Source organism: Tiliqua scincoides, chromosome 3 (assembly GCF_035046505.1).
Source record: "Tiliqua scincoides isolate rTilSci1 chromosome 3, rTilSci1.hap2, whole genome shotgun sequence".
In the NCBI taxonomy this organism is placed as follows: Eukaryota; Metazoa; Chordata; class Lepidosauria; order Squamata; family Scincidae; genus Tiliqua; species Tiliqua scincoides.
In genome coordinates, this window is record NC_089823.1 from 145,631,926 (window position 1) to 145,635,439 (window position 3,514).

Below are 3,514 nucleotides of genomic sequence, written 5' to 3' on the forward strand. Positions count from 1 at the left end.
ACTAAAATGCTCAAGGCACACCACCAGGTTTTTGACAATTGACAAGGCCACACCATGCTGCCAGTGGGGGCTCACATCTCCCATGGGCCCTATTAATAAATGACCTTCCCCCAAATTCCTGTGGCACACCTGTGGACCACTCATGTCACACCAGTGTGCCATGGCACAGTGGTTGAAAATGGCTGATCTAGAGGTGGTGTTGTAATAGGTTGCAGTGCCACACAGGTACCAAAGGGGACTGTGCACTAGTGCAGACTCCTTAGAGGGAACAGTGGTGGTGGGAGGTATGGATGACTCCAACAAACCCTTAGAGCTTTTGAAGGAGATATCATTCGCTCTCAACCCCTTGCTTCCAAGCCTGACAGTGTTTTCCCCTTTCATGTTGGTCGCTGAACATTTAAATACATCTGAGACAAGTACAGTCTCCTTTCTTATTTGTGATTTTAAAGCTTTTTCCTCCTGCCTATGCCACTATCTCTGAGCATTCACCTTGCTGGGACCAACACATAAATCAAGGAGGAAAATTCCAAGAAGAAAATGACATGCGTATATCTTCCTGTTTGCTCATCTTGCTACTTACCCTGAGTAGATTGTTTGGCATGGTGGTAATAGATGTTATCGGTTAATTGAATCAGTCACTGTCCATTTACCTTTGCGTCCTTGATAGCATCAGCAAATACCTCCCAAGATTCAGGCATTTCAGAAATTAGATGAAACACTAAAATATAATGTTTGCTCCCTAATGGCGTATTCCAAAAGGGAAGGCAAGGAAAGAAATGCTTAATGCTGGTGTGCAGCTTAACCTCTTTGGGGATTCTGCAAAGTTTGAGAGGACAAGCATAGATTTCAATTTCCTAAGTCAATTGGATAGCTTTAAAAAAGAAGTGCTGCTGATAGATTGTTGTCTAGGGGTGAAGTCAGTCTCCCCCCCCCCCCGCTTTTAACAGCCCTAAATATCACTGAGCTCCAAACCTTTTGAGTTATTATTGTAGTGACATCTTTAATTAGTAAATGGGAGAATGTCAACTCAAGGTATTTAGTTGAAAATCTCCTCTGCTGGTCCTACCCACTATCAACTATATACTGTAACCTCACGGATCCAATACTGAATGTGCTACATACAAGACTGCTTATGAAGATGACTCAGAAGCTTCAGCTGGAGCTACTGGAGAACATCCATCTTTTGATTACAGTTGCCAACATCTATTGCCAAAAATTCTTGTATCAGGGCTATGTCAGGAGGTACAGCCTAGGATTGCTCAGGCAGTGAAACCAGGGATAGGTCAGAGGCACATGCATCAAGGACAAAACCAGTATTCAAAGTTTTCTCTTTTCTCCTATATTCAGCCTTGGTAGGCACGGCGGTTTGAGTCTGCATTTCATGGTGTCAGTGGCATCACTAGAGATTGTGTCACCCAGTGCCAGAGGCCAGCGCATCACCCCCATTTGACGGACATCCTCCCATGCAGTGGGCAGGGCAACGCGTGTGGTGATGCACCATCACCCCACCCCTGTTGTGTGTGTGTTTTTTTTTGGGGGGGGGGGGGCTATAACTTTTTATAGAATAGAGATATTTCAATGCATGAAAATACCAAGATTTTAAAAATTTTGGCCAATAGCAGTGTAACCCTCCCTATGCGCATGACCCAGTGCGACCTGTTCTGCTTGCACCCCTCTAGTGATGCCACTGCCTGGTGTACAGACTATGTGAATGTAATGTGAGTGACCTGCCATCCTCCCAACTCATTTATGTACACTGCAGTGTCATTAAGGTTTTTGGATGAGGACTGGCAGCAACTGTTACCCTGTACATCCCTGATCTTGTCTGATCTTGGAAGCTAAGCAGGGTCAGGCCTGGTTAGTACTTGGATGGGAGACCACCTGGGAATACCAGGTGCTGTAGGCTTATTCCATAGTCTTTTGAGACTGAAGGTTGCCAATCATCTCTGGTGCACATTCTCAGAGTGCAATTATTCTAATTATTTCCACATTGATACTATTGATACATGAGAAGCTTTACATTGAGTCAGGTCATTGGAACGATCTGGTTAACTCAGCATTGTCAGCACAGGCTGGCAGGGGCTTTCCAGGTTCTCAGATAGGAATTGTGCTTTGCCTTAACCTGGAGATGCTGGGCAGTGAACCTGGACCCTTGTGACACCCAAAGCACTGCCTTCCCTTCCTTCTGCCCAGGCTTTTTGTGAACTGGCCATGATTACTATTAATGTCTTACTACACATTACGTTTCTAGCCTGTAAACCAAATCCACACTAGTTGTGACTCACCAAAACAAGCATAGACCACAAGAATTCTATGATGACCCACCAGTTGGTCAATAAACCTGTTCTTCTGGCCTGCAAAATCAGCATGAAAGTTGTCAAATGCCAGGCAGATACAACACACGGCTTGGGAGGGGGCCGCTTCATCATGGCAGGTCTCGAATCATGCAGCTCTCCTATAAGCCAGCATCTCCTTGTTCCAGGCTAAAAAAAACATGCTTCTGCATGAACTTCATGTGAAAGGACCCACTGTTGATATTATGTTTGTGGTCGCTCTAGGGCAAAGCCCTGCACTGGGCTCTCCATGGCACCCCCACTGACCCCTTGATATTGAGCTCTGCCACTGGTATTGAAAGTTCAGGGGTTGACCCAGCCAGGTGGCCCCCTGGTGGGATTGGGCCTGGTTGACCTTTCGCACCGTCCCTGAGGCGAATAGAGGAGAAAGAATATACTTACGACTCACCCACATTATACCTCTTTCCTTCATGCTCCAGTCTCCCACTTGTTATTTGTAGCCTTTGCAATCGTTAGGGAACATGGCTTTAAAATAAGAATAGTTGACAGCACAAGGAGGGCATAGTTTAGAACTCCCAGAGCTACAGAAAACAGCTGTTTGCAAGCATAAACGCAGAGAGCTGTCTGTCTGAAAACAGCTCCAGGTTACCAGCGGCCCAATTCTCAGTTGTAAATAAAGCCCCAATCATTCCAGTCTTGTAGAGCCCAGAGGCCATAACGTCAGCTCTCACTAGTTATCTGGGAATTCCTCCAGCGCGGGAGCAATCTTTGCATGAAAGAAAGCGCACAGAGCGAATCTCTTCAAATTCCTCAGAGGGTGGCAAGGGAAGAAACAATGAAGAGAGACTCACTTGACTTTTTTCCTAGCTCTCGGAGCAGTCCCTTGGTGTCTTGGGAAGCCAAGTGCAATTCAGGAATGATCAACTGGTGGCACACAAAACAGCATTGCCAGCCATCTATCGAACACTTCAATTTAAAGGTGCTTGATTGAGGGAATATATATTCTTTGTCCTGAATAGATTATGTCAGCAATGTAGTTTTGCATAATTCAGTTAGCTCTCTAATGTATTCCTTAGAGATCCCTGGGATCCCACAAGGGCTTGGATTGGCACCACAAACAAAAACCAGGATACAAATGCTTTGTTAATCTTTGTGAGTGACTAATGGCCCAATCTTACAGTGGGTTTATGCTGACGGATTTCGTGATCTGTCAGCATAAG

At 45.4% G+C, this 3,514-nt stretch overlaps 1 pseudogene; it reads left to right on the forward strand.

The window, feature by feature from the left end:
- Window positions 1-1,786: 1,786 nt before the first annotated feature.
- On the forward strand, window positions 1,787-1,906 carry LOC136646410 (5S ribosomal RNA; annotated as a pseudogene).
- The last annotated feature ends 1,608 nt before the right edge of the window (window positions 1,907-3,514 follow it).